The following is a 17,552-nucleotide window of genomic DNA, read 5'->3' on the forward strand; positions in this document are numbered from 1 at the left end:
GCTTTCTTCGTGTGTGTGAGGGGCATCTTCCTCCTTAGAGCTGTGCCCAGCAGCATAAAGCTGGGCTGTGGTCTGGCTCTGAGACAGAAGGGTTGTTGCAGATCTCAAACACAGTTAAAGTTCATTTTAATTAGGTTCCTGTAAATAAAAATGATATTTTCAGCATAGTTTATATGGGCTATTTGGTCTGGTAACCATGTATGTTATTTTAGATAACACTTTAAAGTAAAGGTTTATATATGAAATAATAAGGTGTGAATGTTGTATTCTACTATCTATGTGACTTACTGTTTGCCATTAAATTGATAGTGAGCTAATGTTTTCTTTTCTTTGGAGAAATGAAAATCTGGATATTATAAGCTGACTGGAAAACTGTGAGATGAAAGGACAGCCTTTACATTTTCTATGTATGAATTCCTATGTGTTTGCTTTCTGTCAGACTCCTGTTCTCAAAACAGTAAGTGCCTTGGCACAGGGAAATGAGTGCACGTTTGTAACTGAATTAATCACCCTTATCTGTGCTACAGGTGTCACCTTTCCTCAGTTGGTAATTAATTCTTCCACCACAGACCTATCTTTTAGCATTAATAGCACAAAAATGATATGCTGTATAGCCTTCATCTAGGGGCAAAGGTAGAAATGGGAGAGACTATTGATGACTCCCTCTTTTCCTGGAAGAGCAGAGTCAACAAGAGCCTGCTTCTGTTTCTTAAAGGCTGTAAGTTTGTTAACTGTACCATTAGTTTTGGAGAACACCTGTTTTAATGAAATTTATCCAGGGTATATGATACCTTTATGAAAAATAGGAGTGTACCAGTTTTTGATTATAGATAAGATACACTTTGGATGTGTGCTGGCAGGATGCTATGGCCTGAGCACTCTTAAGGCTAACTTTGTTTTTGATTACTTCTCTAAAACATAGTAACTGTTAAAAAAAAAACAACTTGTAAACTTCATGTCATCTTGGTAAGCAGAACAAAAACTGAACTCACACGTGTGACTTCACATACTTTCAAACACAAATCTATGGGTCAGCAACTTCACAATACGTTGCAAGTCGTAAGAACAACATTATCCATCTTGGATGTTGCCTTAAAATTGCTGGCTTGTGATGTTCTTATTGGTGGACACCATACCACCAGGACCCATAAATTCTTGGGGCGTTTACTCTGTTGAAGTCAAATTGCACACTGGTAATGGCACTGACAGGTATGAAAGGAAGCGTCTCTCTTCTAAAATCTAACAGCCCATGTGGCCCGAAAGAGAAGTGATAGGTTATGTAGTTACTTTTTCTTCTGTCATACAGCCTGTTTCACAATCCAGAATGTGTAGGAAAGGAAACAAGGAGGACCCCTGAAGTTTTCCAGGGGAAGTATGTATAGCAGAAACAAGTGCCAGGAACACTGTGGAAACCCCAGTGAATACACTAGGCTCCTGCAAATGCAACCAAGCGCACAATTTTTCCTTTTGTCTTTAATAATGGGTTACATGTAGAATGGGAAAATCCTCTTTGTGCTTAAGCTGTTGGAAAAGAGATTAATTACACTTCAGTAATAGGTCTGTTGAAGAAGAAATGACAGCTACAAATTTGACTTTCATTCCCCTACAGACAATTTCAAAGACATACTTCTTCCAGTATCATTACAGCAGAATGGCGTTAGCATTAATACAAACAGGTGTTTAGCAATTCAGATTATCGAATGACTGCATGTTTATATGTGTAATGTACTTTGCTGAGCAATAAAATATGTGAAATGTATTTTTGCACATCAATCTGAAATTTTTGCTCTGAGTACATCTGCTTTCAATTAATGTATGGCTTATATAATATCACTTAATGCTTATTAGCTAAGTTGTTGATAACTACTGATGGCAAAGCAGAATGGTTACAAAAGCAGATATGCTAATGCAGGTGATCAGTTTTCTATTTTTGCTGGAATTTTCAATACCAAGTAGATACTTTTCCCTTTTCGTTTTTCAGTTAGTGTAAATTATGTAAAACATGCCATGAACAAGTAACAAAAAATATTTGTAGTTTAAATCTGTGTATACATCAAAGTGCCAAGGAACATACCACTTACTAGTGAGATGAAAAAACTATTTTAGTGTATTTAATCAGAAGACCTCATAAAAGATATTCTAAAATTGAAAATGCTAAAAATTGAAGAATTGTGGAATAGTTTACAAAAAGTAAAACAAAAATACTCTATTGGCAAAAAGTTAAGCAGACACTGCAAGTGTTTTTCTATCGTTATTAGTTCCTCTCAGTTTGGTTTATAGGAGTATAAAACTATCAGCAGCAACTTTCTGACCTGGAGGCCTGCTGGCTTGAGGGATAAGGAATCCTTCTTTCAGGGTTACAGCTGTGCTGCTCTTCAGACATAATTAAGACAATTTGTAGGTAGAGGTAACTTTTTTATTGTATAAATAGGAATATGTAGAAAAACAACCGGGTGTGCAGTTCCTTCAAGTGTGAAATACAGGCAATAGGCTTCAAAGCTAAACACCAGGTGAGTTTCTCTGACTTTAATTAGAGATCAATGAGAGAATCAGAGGGAAAATAAAGATAGGCAGTAGTCGTGGGCTAAGGAGGATGCACATCTTTTGAAGCTGTCTTTGTAGATCAGAAGCAAGAGGTGGAGTGATTGTTTTTTTTGAGAAATGTTACCCCACTGTCTGTTCTTGTCCTTTAGTAAATGTTTATGGAAGTCCATTTTGGTGCGTAGTTATGTGCATTTTCATGAGAGCATTTGGTAGATTGGTAGCATTTAGTCTACTAAGTAGGCTGTTGTAGAAGTTTATATTAGGATATGTAACAATGGGAACATGGTATTTGGATGGCTTTGTTGTGAAAAGTGTTTGCTGGGGTGGGAATACTTACTGTGGAGATGAGAAATTGCAGCCTTCAAATCTGTTGTCAAATTTCTAGCTCCACTTGCTCCGTTTTCTTTCCAAGTGTTTGAAAAGAGGTTCTTGAAAGATACTTTTGCATTTTGTAATTTGTAATGGATTCCCTGTAAATTCTATCTCACAGTATATTTTTGCTGTAGAAAAGTCCTTTTTATGTTAAGGAAATAAGACATGCAAGTGTTTTTCTCAGGGAGTATTTTACTGCTTTTGGAGAGTGTTTGAGATGGTTACCAGTTTTATGGAAGTAGCAACACTTATTTATGGTTGTGCTGTGGATGATAGTTTGTAAGTTACCATTCTTTATGTTGATTGTAGCGCCTAGGACAATTACGTCAGTACGGAAGTGTTCCAGAGGCAGTCTGATACTGAGGCCATGCTTATTAAATTTGTTGTGAAAGCCAGTGAGGGAATCCAGGTTTCCAGTACAGATGATAGAGATGTTAGTAAGTTATTTTAAGCATAACATAGATGCTATGTTCCTAGGCGGTCTGTACTGAGATGATATATCTGTCCTTTATTCCAACATTCCTCCGTCACCTGATGTTCTGAGGTGAGCATTGCTTGCCACACTAGAATGACTTTTTGATAATGTTTCTCATTAACAGTTGTGAATTCACTTTAGATGGAAAAAAAAAAATCTATTTTTATACACTGACATTTGAACAGGAAATGAAACATACTTGAATATTTTTCTTTGATTATTAGCCTGCTCTTGCTTCTGATGAAGTTAGTAAGAGCAGGAATAGATCTTACATCTCTGATAAATTCAGTACTTGCTCATTATTCCATGATATCCTGCTCTAGGAAAATGTGTTGGTGCTATTTCTTTTTTTACACTAGACTTCCTAGAGTTTCTTGGTGTAGTGCAGGTATGGGACAAACAAGGAAGTAATGAGATGCCTTAAGGGAAACTTACAGTGAAAATATTGTAAAATATTCAAATCAGAGCTAGTGTTTGGACTGTACATCTGAAACAGGGTGAGGTTTGCTTGTGTGGATAGATGTTATAGACTTAGCTGGTTGCCAGGTCTTGTGCTGACTGCCTGCACTGGGCTGAACTTCTCTCCTGGCTGAATGAACAAACACAGTGCCCTGAGAGTGTTTCAAATGTTGAATTATGCTCGTAGAAACTCATAGAACTTAGTCTGGTTTTGTGTTGGGCCTGGCAAATGTCAGTGTAGAGCGATCGTGAAAAAGCAGCAGAACAGTGCTATCTTTAGACATTGAAAGGAAAGCAGATAAACTGTGTTGTATTAGGAAAGTTAGGGCATTGGAGTGGTGGGATATTTTATGTACTCATTTCTGGATTGTACAGTAATTTCTAAGTCAGTGTGATCATTCTATAAATAATCACACTTTTGCTATTTACTACAGTATAAATGTTTCTTGCAACAGCATTGAAACAGACCTAAATTTAAGTCAAGGAAACAGTTTATGCACATATATATATATATACACACACCATATAATGTAGTCTGTGGTGCATAGTGCAACATTTCTGAATTTACAGATTGCTGGGCCAAGCTAACCAGCTCTCTCCTGTGGCCAAACAGCAAATGCGAAACACCTTTAATCTCTAATAATGAAAATATTAATAGGAGGGATGATAGCTATATAAGCAGCAGACTATGCAGAAATGTTCTGTAAATCACAGAAATTAAACAAAAACCTTATATAGGATATTTTATTCTGCAGTATAAATAAAGCAACAATATAGAGCTTAGATAAAGTGAAAATCAATTCAAAATTCATCCTTACATCCTACCCAAACTCTGTGCTGCATCTTACACATAGTTGTAAATATCTCAGGCACCCGCAGTGCAGTATATTAACACAGTTTATGAGAAATAACATTAAAAAAAATCCAATGCTTTAAGCAAACACTGGACACTCCTCTGTTTCTTTCTCCCTGTGGTCTCTGAGGGCTTTAGAAACATTGCTAAACTGGCTTTCATCCATGTTTGCAGTGTACTTATAAATTTTTCCCATTTATAACTGTGAAAAACAGCATGATAAGCTAATGGAACAAGTAAGCAGCAGAGATGGAAATTGAATATAGCCCTCGGACCTGGTTGCAGGATTATCGTCTAGCAGTGTTAAATGAAAGTATTGTGAGACATCTCAGGTTTGGGATGCACAGCTAAAACCATTCATTACAGAGGAGGGGATTTGGCTCTGGCAGCCCACTGCAAGCGGTGCTTGAGGTTAGCATCTTCAGTCCTGGGGTGGTGCTGAGAATGACACAAACCTTTTCTTACCTACAGGGAAGTTTTATTCAGTGAAGGGGAATGGGGCAATGCTCAATCCACTGCTGCAAACCTACCACTGACAGCACAGGAGCAGTTGCAGTGGCCTGGGCAATGCCGACACTATAACGATAATTTCTGGCTGAGTGAGGTTATCTCAAGGATAGATTTTCTCCAGAGAATGAACCTCACAAAGGCTCCCCAGAAGCAATATTTCGTACCTTTTGACAAAAAGGAAAGTCTTCATCTTTATTTTTGATCTTTTAAATACCACAAAAATCTCTGCAGTGCCATCACTATTGATTGGCATGAGTCTGCTGGACAAGGAAATCACAGCAATGGTCTTTCGAGGTGACAGTCTCACTGCTTGGTCATAGCTCTTGCATCATGTTCAAAGCTCTTCCCAGATGGCTAGCGCTATGCTGTGCTGTGTTGTGTTGCATCATGCCAGCCTGAGCCCCGTGCCATGGGGCCTGTAATCCCCAGGGGCAGGGCAGAGGCAGCCTGCTGTGGACACGTGCTAGAGAGGTGGGAGCACCCTGGAGACATTCAGCCCCTGGGCTGGGAAAAGTGTTGCTCCAGCCCAGCTGTCTTCTGCTATCTAGATGGCTCATATAACAGAAGGATATTTAATGGAAGGAGAATATATAGTTTCCCTCCTTTCACTGGTCCTAATTAGGAAATACTGTAAATATATGAGTATATTTATAGCCACAGAACTCAGCCTTCTACTCCTCTGGCTAGAGAAGGGAAGATACCTGCAGAATTAGTCTGATTCTGCATTTATTGGATTTTACTTCTTCCAAATAATGTATGTTCGGTTTACGACTAAATTTACAATGGTTGTCTCACCTCTTCCCAGCTGTCAGTCCTATAATGTGCTTCTCATTTTGAGATAAGTTATCCTGCATTATTAATCCAGCAGTTTGTAATTAAACTATTAGCTAATCAAATTGTTCCCTCAAGAGCACCTGTGTGAATGCATTGAAGACTGATTGATTTAACTGAGGTCACTCAGAGATAGTTTAGCCTTGAAACTCACCATTGTGAAGTGTGAGAGGAACAGCTCTCGTCAGGAGAAGACTCTCTGAGCTGCGGGCAGGGGGACTGTGTCTTTTAACCTTGTACATGTTTTCTTGTAATTCCTGTGGAAAACAAAATGGTTCTGGAACTTGACATTCAAAATCACATGGACTTTTCTGTTCATATTACTTTACCTGTCAAAACTGCAGTTCAGATTTTAAAATGCATCATGATAATTAGCAGCTTTCTCCTTTGTTTTACACTGCCTCATCATATGGGAACAAAAGGAGAATTCCTTTGAAGGATTTAAAGGTGAGTCAACACAGAATGGTGATACTATGGGGGTGGCATTGCAGTATTGTTATTGCTGGTTTTGTCAGAGAAGTTAAGTTCTGTGTATAACTGTGCCCACTGATTTGAGCAAAACTGTTTCTGCAGTATGACAGGATAAAATGTGTACACAGTTGTATAGGGGTGAGAGGAGACGAAAATAACATTTTTATTTCTCCCTCAGTTAGCTTTTGCAACCAAATGCGTGTTTTCTCAGGTTCCTCAAAAGCATTTAGGTACTGGTCAATTCCAGAGGTGCGTGGCACACCTGCATGGGTCAGTAAACTTTAGTGATGCAGCAAAGCTCAGGTTTTCCCAGTATTCCCTTTAGACCAAATGACACAGCGTGGCCACCTACTCCTCTACAGTAACACGAGATTGACCACCCTGCGGTAAAGCAATGCAAACATTTGGCAGGCAGGCTGCCAGGCTGACTGCAGGGCAGCAAGTAAGAGTTGGTGCTTCTAAAACAAGGCAGTTGGCTCCCTCTGCTGATTTGCAGCACTGTTTTAGTTGTTTTAAGCAACAAGCACTCCTCTTTTAGGTCCTGGAGGTTCCAGTATCATTGTGCCTTCTGGTTTTCAAGTGGTTTCTTTCCCTGTGAAGTAGATACGAAGCTGTATGTTCCCCTTTAGCTTAAAATCTGTACAGACCTTTGCAAAGATGAATATGTGTATTTATAACCGAGAATCAAGCTGTAATTTGGCAGCTGAGTATAAGCATTTTAGGTAAGACCTCCATAAAACCATAATTACACCCATCTGTTTCCCTTAAGTATCCAGTGGAAAACAGTTAGCGCTTATATATCTCTTGATAGCTCTCTCTCAATCCTGGTATTATGGGGAAAGAGGGAAATTATTTCCCCCCTTTATTTTCTTTCTAGAAAAAGATAGTGCTTAAATTCAAATATATGAGAAAACCAAGCTGAAAGTATTTGTTAAAGGAGCTTTATTTGTATATGGATAGTGTCAAAGTAGCAGAGTTTTTGAAATCTCTCTAACTCTTATGCACCAATTATGGAAAAGACAGAACAGCCACATTTCTAATAAAGCTGTGGCCATATAAATAGACAGTAACAATAAAAAAAACACATAATATTTCTTGAAAATATGTAGAGTTGCATCAAAGCTGTTGGATATAAAAAGAGCTTTGTAAAGAGCTGTAAACTGGATTCTCATTGAGAAGATACACAAAGAAGCCTTACTGTTATGACCTGGTTGTTATGTGATTATTTGACCAGATTCCCACCCGGGGTAAATGGGTGAACACTTTAGTGGAGGGCTGTGAAAGGCCAGTTTCCTCTGTGCCAGGACTGAGGCACTGACTCTGAAATTGATATGTGTCTATAGCCAAAAAAGGAACTGATTTGAGACACTACTGGGGAAAAAAAAAAAGAAAAGGAAAAAAAAAATTGGACTAAGAGAACTTGTTTGCTTGTGAGGTTTTTACCACTTATGGTAACCACTTTAGGGACATTAGGGTTAGGATATTTGATATTGCACACTTTTTAAAAGGGTTGCCTACAAAAATTTGACAATCTGGGCACAACTAAGTTACCTAAACCTAAGCTCCTCATGCCTTTGGAAATGTCCTGGTGTACTGTATCATGTGGAAATTAATGTGGAGTCTCAGTGATTTTTGAGCTCCTTTGAAGGTATTTGAGGCTTTCAGCAGACAAATGAAGATGACACGCTGTGTCTCTCCTGTAGATACCTACGTGTATGTTTCATGTGCCAGTCTTCCATGTGTCGCATACCTACATGTGCCTTTCTCATTGCACAGATCGATGAGATTGGCTGACTGGACGCTCCAGCTGCCAGAGGGTTGAACATCCTGACCCGGCGGTATTGTCACTTCGTAGAGGATCTCCTGAGCTTGCAGCAGTGGCGACACTGCAAGTGTCCGCCGTCCACGGTACCAGTAGATGGAGCTCAAGGATCCCAGTCACTAACGAGATGGCAAAATTAATGTCGAAGGTGCAGACCAAGATTTTGCCATTTTCATGTGCTGTTAGTATTTGCCCTTAGCTATGACTTTTTTTTCCCCCTGAATGAACCTGCATTGAGAAGTTAATACAAGTGGAGCACTTTACAACATTTGACAAGTCAGGTTGTCTAAAAAATTTTAGATAAGCCGTTACTGCTGTGTGTCTCTGTCCAAGTAATGCTTCCTGAATTTCACCCATCATCAGTGACACTGCAGCTCTTAATGTCACATTGTCACTGTCATGGCAATTAGTTAAATGTACTGGCACTTGATAAGCTTATTATGCTCTGTACTGTGAAGGAGGTAAAAATTTCTGTGCATCTGTATATGGGCTCTTACTAGAATCATGCTACTGTATGAGAAAATACATCATTTTACATCTCTGGTAATTGTTTCCTCTGGTGTTACTGTTGATGGGGGGGAGGGGGCTGGTGGTGCTTTATCTACTGTGTATTTAATGCTGTACCTATCCAAGACAAAAATAACTTATTTATCACAAGATAAATATTTAGATAAATAGCAAGTGTATCTAAAGCTGTATCTAAAGCTTTCCCATGGACTGTCTTTTAGCACACACTTCTGCTGGATTGTGTTCAAAGCACAGCTAAGTAGCACAGGGGAGTGAGAGCTTTCTAAAATTCCCCTTTCATATAAAGAAGTTTAGATGTCACATGTCAAATGTAATGTGACCTCCGGGGTTGCAGTCTAGTCCTTAACAGGCATTTCTCACCCTTGAAAAAACGGCTGGCTTTTGAAACAATGCCCCCATTCAAGAACTTCAGCTTCATATTATGGCATGAAGGTCAAGATTATCTTGTACTGACTGAGAGGAGCACAGCAGCTTTCACAGTGGTTCCTTTCTTCATATGTGGCTCTTACTTCTACTTAACATTTTGAACTAAAAAATGTGATGTAGCATGAGAAAGTATCATTTTCTGTGTGAGGCTTTGATGTGTTTTGTCTTTTAGCCTCGCTATTGTTGTCGTATCATTGTAATACTGAATGCTTATTCTCTTATTAACTGATGCCCTTTATTTGACAGGACTATTTACTTTTCTTGGTCTTAAATTTCCTGGCAAGGTACACAGACAATTTCAACTTGAACCTTTCAGTGGAAGGAACACAGAGACGATTCAGTGTGTCTCCTCTGTACAGGCTACCAATGGAATAAACAAATGATGAACCTGTATGAGACTGTGAACAAGCCAGGTCAGCTCAACCCAGACATGATGAAGGTAAATTACAGTACAGGCAGGCTGGGAGCAACCACCAGAAGGGCTGGAAAAGGTTACATTGAAACCTTTCCGATTTGAATGGAGGGATAGCTTCTGGTTATAAAAAGAGTCCGCACGTTGTATGTGTGCAATTACTTCAGAAGAGCAATCCTGCTCTAATTGACCCCAAAAGGCAGTTAGCCAATCAGACAGCTGGCTGGGGACAATGGGGCAAAACCCCCTGAAAACAGCCCTGCATTAGAGTAGATTAGATTACATATTTTTGGTATCACCCACCCTGTATGAAGACCTCTCTCCCTTACCCCAGGTGAGGGATGGGTGGCTGTGTGAGCTGGCTCTTGGCCTGCTTTCCCGAGGGTGGGTGAACATGCCAGAAATAATAGACTTGTTTGGCAACTGTGGCTTAGAACATGAATCTGCGATGTAGGTATCCTAGAGGAGTCTGAGTTGCTCTTGATTCATGAGCCACAGTGGTCAAACAAGCAAATTTTCTTCTGTAGCTGGCAGGTTACATATGACCCCATCTACTGGAAGTGGCCTTTCTCAGACATAACTAAGTCACTTCCTGTCACCTCAGGCTCCGCTTGCTGTGATGTATTTTTTTCTCAGACTGATACTGAAGTCATCTGGAAAGGATGCCTGAAAGAACAAGAGACAGATAGCTTAAGTAATAGGGCTCTTCCCAAAATCGTAGGGTTAGCAAATATCGAGGAATTTAAACATAATGCATTTAAGATGCCTTTTTGTCTGAAAGGCCTTGTTTTTGATCAAATAAGCCTTTGAGAAAGCTCTCTTAGCATTGGTACTCTTGGTCATAGGAACAGAGCTGGAGGTGCTGTGCCCAAGTTAAAGCAAGACTGTAACTGGGGACTCCACCCTGATGCTCACTCCATACAAGGAAAAATTCAACACTGCTAAAGAAAGGAGAGCACAAGTTCTCAGATTTTAGTGGGAATGCCATGAAATTGTACCCAAAGCAGGGAGAACACCAGTTTGTCCCTAAATTGTGATGGGAACCTATTTCACTTGCTTTGAGTTTATTCCAGGACTGAAAAATACATACTCATGTCTTTATGTCTAGGAAATTAGTAATCTTTCTTCAGGAAAAAATAGTGACAGCTACACTGGCATACAAGGAATGCATAGTAATTTACCCAGAGTAACTGATTCATCTATTACCTTAGTCCTTAAAACCTCAGTTTTAAGGGTGGATTACTAAATGGGTGGATATCTGAGATCTAATGTTAAGCTTTGACAATGTGGCCTACCTATTTGAGTAATATTGGTTTCAAAGGCCTGTTTAATATGGTGATACCAAAAGGAGTAGAGAGTGTTTTTAAGGTTGGCTTTTTAAATTTCCCATCTTTAGGACTAATTCTTACTGAAGTAAATCGGAGGAGTCAATACTGATTTTGGTACAGTATGCCAGACTCTTAAAAATACACCAGAAGTCCAGGCAAGGGAAGAAACACAGACATCTTAAAGATCATCATTGACTCCATTAGGTTTGACTTGCATTCAGATACTTTTTGAGATTATACACCTGCTTAAGTCCGATAAGTTAATATAGTAGTTTTCCTTTTTTGCCCTAGTTATTCAACATTCTCTTTGCCTTGCCCCTTTATTTTTCCCTGTGTTCAGCTAAGACAGTCAAGCTCTAAAACAGCCTGGGCTGATAGAACCTCACCGAAACCGTTGTGTCACGCACTGCTTAGCAATGCAAGAATTAGTTTTTTTTTTCTTCCAGTAGCCTTATAATACCGTGTTTGTTAGCCTGCCCTCTGAAACGCGAGCAGGGGTGCATGCCACCTCCCTGGGTTGACACAGGTCCTCCTCACGTACCACGACAGGAGAGGTCACTGAGGTGAGCCACTTCCATTCAGCATGAGCTGGAACCGAGTGCCCTGTGGGTATTGGAGGGAGACTGCAGCAAATGTTAGATTCATCTTTCATAGTGTATAAAGAGCAGAATAAAAGCACTTTTTAAAATAGAACCTTCTTCCTTTTTTTTTTTTTTTTAACTGGAAAATCAAATAGATTTCAATCAGAAATGACAATAATTTTGGCACAGAAATAATATTGGAAAATTCAGAAAAAGAAATTAGTTATTGCTTGAACGTAGCTTTTAATGCTTTCATCCCCAGAGGTGCTGTCTCTTGAGCTGGGCGCTGACTGCAGGTGTAAGTGCTGCTATGACGTTGTCCACGTGCTGGCTTTACTGTGTCTCCAATAGTGAGTAACTTTAAGGAAACAAATGTAATTAGTTGAAGTATGATTGTATGTGATGTTCTTAACAAACGTTATCATTTAAGAATAGTACTTATATATTAGAAATACCAATATTTAACTCAGATACCGATAGGTTTATCTTAGATAAAGACAATTTTTTTTTTTGTGTATGTCCTATAATGTCCCAGTATTCTTAATCTGATGCCAAGAATTAAGCTGTTACAAGCAGGCCAGGCAGTAACTCTTACTGTTCAACTTCTCCCACAGAATCTTATGAACAGACCAGAATTTAGGAATACACAATGCTGGGCCTGGATTCACCTGCAAGATCTAGCCCATGGCTACCAAAGAACAACCTCAAAATTACTGTGATAAATGGAACACACCGGTGGGTCAGAGCAGATGAGTGTGCCTGTTCATAACACATCCAAGAGGCAGGTGGGACCAGTCCAGCTGGAAACCGGCACAGCCATGGTTCAGCTACTGCCTGGGCTGGGGTGATGAGGTGTAGCCGGGCTGTCGCAAATCTCTACATGGGAGCCTTCAGGGAAGTGCTCTGAATTTCAGCGTTAGGGAAGCAGCAACTCCAAGGTTTAAAGAAACCTGCAATAACAGATGTAAGAACAAGCTAAATTAAAAAAAAAAACACAATTGACTTAAGGGCACCACAAGTTGTGGCATGTGTGGAGGGCCAAGGTGGTCATGGGTTGCTGGATGCGGGTTTAACTGGTGCTCTTGCTGTAGCAATTTCAGTGAACAGAACACGGTGCTTTTGCTAATTGTTGAGCAATTACTGGGCCCACCCAGCACAGTGCATGCACCTGGCGCTCATGGGTGCTACGCAGCTCCAGCAAAATCAGTCCTGGGGTACAGAGGGTCCCCCAGGGTGGCGTAGGGCAGGGGTAGCCACTTGTGGGCCCTGCGCGGCAAGAGAGGGTTTGGTAAGGTGGCTGCTGGATGTGGAGCAGCTAAGCCAGAGCTTAGGGTCTGACTTTGAGGATGGTGCGTGCGCAGGGAAATGACAGGGGTTAAAAGACACTGGGAGAGTTAGGATTTTTATTCTTTTTTTTGCTAAATTAACTGCATCATGCCTTAAGCAATTCAAGGAAGAGAGTGTTTTAGTCCTTCTCGTCCAGGTGAGACCCTCTCTGTGCATTGCCCTTGCACGCTCTCACCCGCTGCAGGCACATGTGGAGGCGTGTGGGCAGCAGAGCACCGGTGTGAGAACTCACACCTGGCCGGCAGCCACCTCTGCCCCTTCCGCTGCTGGTGGCAGCACCCAGACCTCCCTTGCGCCGCCGATCATCGGTCCATGACTGCTGAGGCACCATCCGAGGGAGAGGCAGTAGGCTGCAGAAGGGTGCCCTCCGTGAGGGAGAAGCACAGGCAGAGGCTGTGCAGGGCCCTCGCCTCCATGTCCTGCCTCCCTGCGTGAGTGGGACCCTGGCTCTCTGGGCGCAGAGCAAGCACGTGCGGCTTGCAGTGCCTGTTGGCATACAGGACGTGGTAGATTTTTCGTATGGCTCTGAGTTTATTTACATGTCAAATGCAATTTATGTGTGTCATGCAAGTTAAATGAGTTGAAAAATACAATGTTAATTTATCTTAAAATGAGTAAATTTTAACTATCTAGATTTTTCTGGCTTAGTACCTGAAGACTTTGGTGTTCTCTCATACTTAACAGTATGTCTGTTTTCGTTATGAACTGAATTTGTGATAAAGTACAGGGTTTAATTTTGATATTAAAAGTATTCTGAGGTAACGTGCATTGCTAACTTTCTCTGTTTGCCCATAATAATCCAGTTTACCCAGAGATTACAGAAAAGGTCATCTAAGAGTTACTTTACTGAAATACAGCATATTGATGATATGAAATGCCAGTTTACTAAATCAAGCCATAAATGCATCCTTCAACTTTACTGCTACATTTTTCCCCCTTTCCCAATAATGTCACTATGTCCTGATTATACTGCAGTACAAACATTCAAAGTCTTTGATCAAATCTGCTTCATAGTTGTGCAGACCCTGATCCTACAAAGCCCTTGCATTCTTCACATAGAAGCTTTGTTTTGTTTTGTATCATTAATTTAAACATGGAAGTAATGCTTTGCAGTCAATTTATTTTGATATTCTAAAAATGGGAAACAGTGTCCCTGTCAGGGCTAAGGCACAAACGTTAGCTGCAGAGTCTTGCTTCTGTTGCAATAGCTGTTTCGTGGTTAAGATATGTATTTCATTTTCCAGAACTCTGATATTATTCATAATTCTGGAAAGAAAAAAAAGCTAATTAAAAGCAAATATTTTTATTTATGTAATAATGTCCTGCAAAAGGCATACAGTGAGAAGGTAGGGTTGCATTTGAGTGTTTTCCAACATTGAAAATGTGGCAGAAACATTGTTTCTCAAAAGTAAGATATTCTTCCTAAAATACATTGTTTGCCAGAGACGTGGAAGATGTGGGGATTTGTGTTGGTATGGCAGTGATTTTAAACCTCCATCCGCCTCCCCCAGACCCCAGTAGCCATTCATTCATTTAATGTTCAGTAGGGCTTAGAAAATGCTCAGGGTGTTTAAAATATGAGGTGGTTTAAAAAGAACTAGGAAAAAGAAAGTATAATTAATAGGTATAGACAGAATTACAGTAAAAAGTTTTTGAGTGCTTTCCAGGAGGACACACGAGCTCAGACTTGCCTCATCTATTTCCACTCATGTCTCTTCACAGTCTTTTTTTTTCTGATTCATTTGGGAAGCTTCCTTATCTGTCTGTACATTACTCAGTAAGGGGTATGCCATCTGCATAGTATTGTAAATTAGAGGATTCATCCATCTACTATCTTAGATGAGTATGGCTTTCCTGCAGGAATTTGTTAAATTGTGTAAATTTAATTCTCATATCCCTTCTGGAATATTGAACAAAACTCATTTTAGAACTGCAGGGTTTTAAAACAGAAGGGACAGTAAACTAATATAATTAATCATTGTGTCATTGCTACAGAATAATGGACTAATTCTCTTCCTAATTTCCAGTTACTTATCATTTCAAATCTCACAGGGAAAGCAGCACTGTACAGAAAGCAACAAGGAACAACCAATTAAAAAAAAGTGTTTTGTTTCATCATCTTAAGTAAGTCTAACGGAACTGAAGAAGCTCTGGTTGTGATTTATTAGTCGCATTTGTTCTTTGAATTTTCACATACAGCTAGATATTTCACTGAACTACTTCACATGGAAAAAATAATGAACTTCCCTGTATTGACATGTTTTGTGCATCAAGTTTGCATTTTTAAATAACACTCAAGTATACACAATAATTGGCTTGAGTTAAAATGAACAAAACAAGCCATCTAAAACTCTTTTAGTTAACAATTATTTTTTTTTTTAATGTCAACAGAAAAATTAAAAATTCTTGCAATTACAAAAACTCTGACACTCTGTCCTAATTTGGGCCACTTAAACTAAATACTTATGTTTTACTTACGAGACTGTTTTGAATATTTATTTCACAGCTGAATTAAACTCTGCCGTTACAGGTTGATGAGTATATTCTTTACCAGGTGATCGTTATAAATGTATCTACTACTTGTCATTAGCTTGGGCGTGAGACTGTGGGCTCTACTAAATCTTTGCAGCTTCAAGTTTAGACTGGCACAATAAAGATGACAAATACCTCTGGTATCTCCCACTGGGATTGGGATTTGGATGCCTTTAAAGAGATTCAGGTCTCTTCTGCTAGAGGCAAGGGGAGAATATCAAGAGGGTGAAAGAGAACAGAAAGGAATGAAGCACTACAAAAAAATAGTTCAGAGGTAGCTAAGGAAGGAACTAGAAAAAAAGCATCACTGAAATTACTGTCTGGAGCCTGTGAAGGTGCAGCTGAGTGCTGGATAGGATGAAGGCAGAGTGGGAATGCAGGAGGGAATAGGAAGTGCTTGATGGGAATAGAGAAGCAAGTTTTGGCACATGTGAGATAAGACTCCATGGAATGGGTAGGACAGAAGGACAGTAATATCCGACAGCAATGAACAGAGGAGGAAGATAAGTTGGTAGTTCCTGTTGCTGTACAGAGTTCAGCACCATTTCCGGCAGCAAGCTGGAAAGCATTTAAAGGCTGAGTTTTCAACTAAAAATTCTCATTAAGTAGAGGCCCAGTAACCCTATCTGAAAGGTTAGAAGAAAAACAGTAAACAAGGCAGCATTTTTTCCACTGGTTTTCATATAAGTACAGCTAATTGAACTGAACCTAGAGGAAGTACTGACTTGAACCTTGTTTTTTTCTTGAACAGGAATTCAGAATGAGCTGTTTGTTACTTTGAAGTTTTGTTAAACTGGAACAACAGGAGTTACTGCTGAACGCAAATTAGAACCTAACCGAAAAATTAACATGTTTGACCCTCTACTTAAATGTAATAAATTGAATATCAGTTTTGGCCAATACAGTTTTCTGCATTCCCTGGTTCAATCCCACTTCTCTTTTTTCCTGCCCAGATTCCTTCCAGCCTCCCGCTTTGAATCAGGCGGTGCTATAGGTTGTATAGGACCTTCCTGTGGGAAGAGTCGGAGAAAATTGGTAGGGTTTGGACTGTGTGAGTGGCATTGCTCAGAGTTCTGTTTTTTGGTATTTCTGTATTACTGCTTCCATCCTCACACCAAACTTCCTGAAGGGTACAGAGGAATGACCTACCTGCCTGTCAGACACTACGGAGAATATTTCTCCATGTTCTGTGGTACTGCTAAGCCAGCCGTCCTCTGAGTCTGATCATCAGAGAGGCACTGCTGTGATAAGTCATTTGGGAAAAAAGTAACAGGGATTGTGTGGATTTTTGTCTAGAACAGAAATCGTGTGTTTAAAACGTTTTAAATTAAATGCTGGGAAATGCATGTAGAAATTGCCATGCAACAGTTCCTTGCCATTATGTTGTTAGTAAACTTAAATGCTGTACAAGCAAGCTTTTTGTGTATATTTTTATTTTAGTTTGTCTGGAGAATGTGGTGTCAAGTGCCCATTTTTTATTTTCAGAATAGTCTTAAAGGCTTGATTGCTCTCTGATCCTAATGTTATGTTGAAGGTAGTTCAAAGTTATAAGGAGTTATGTATGCTGTATCTTAATGAAATGCTTGTCTGAAGCTGTACTGATAGCCTGCTGTGAAAAAATCAATTTGCCATCAGCAAACTGAATGCACTTGATGCTCAATTTAGTTCACCCAACTATTTCACATTCTTTCCCTATAGTAAAACAAAAGGGTCCTGAGAATTGATTACAGCGTTAGCATCTGCTCATGGCGGCTTCGCTGATGTACTTAGTAGAATGAGATAGTTAAGGCAGGAGTGAGATGGAGTGTAAAGTTTTTCCCACTAACATTTCTTATGCAAATATCTTTTAAAGGACAGGCCTCTTTATTGATTCCTGTACATGCTTTTTCTTTTTGCAGTAGAGTACCCAGCTGTGTATAAAATCAGCAAATACTGATCGCTTCCAAATAATTTGTGTTATGTCACTATTTCGTGCTTCATATTTTTATAAATATTGCTGGCTGCACAGTGGAGTATTGTTTATCTGAATGCTGATAATAACATTTCTTCCTTTAAAGTAAA

The sequence above is a fragment of the Nyctibius grandis genome, chromosome 4 (genome assembly GCF_013368605.1).
Source record: "Nyctibius grandis isolate bNycGra1 chromosome 4, bNycGra1.pri, whole genome shotgun sequence".
Classification (NCBI taxonomy): domain Eukaryota; kingdom Metazoa; phylum Chordata; class Aves; order Nyctibiiformes; family Nyctibiidae; genus Nyctibius; species Nyctibius grandis.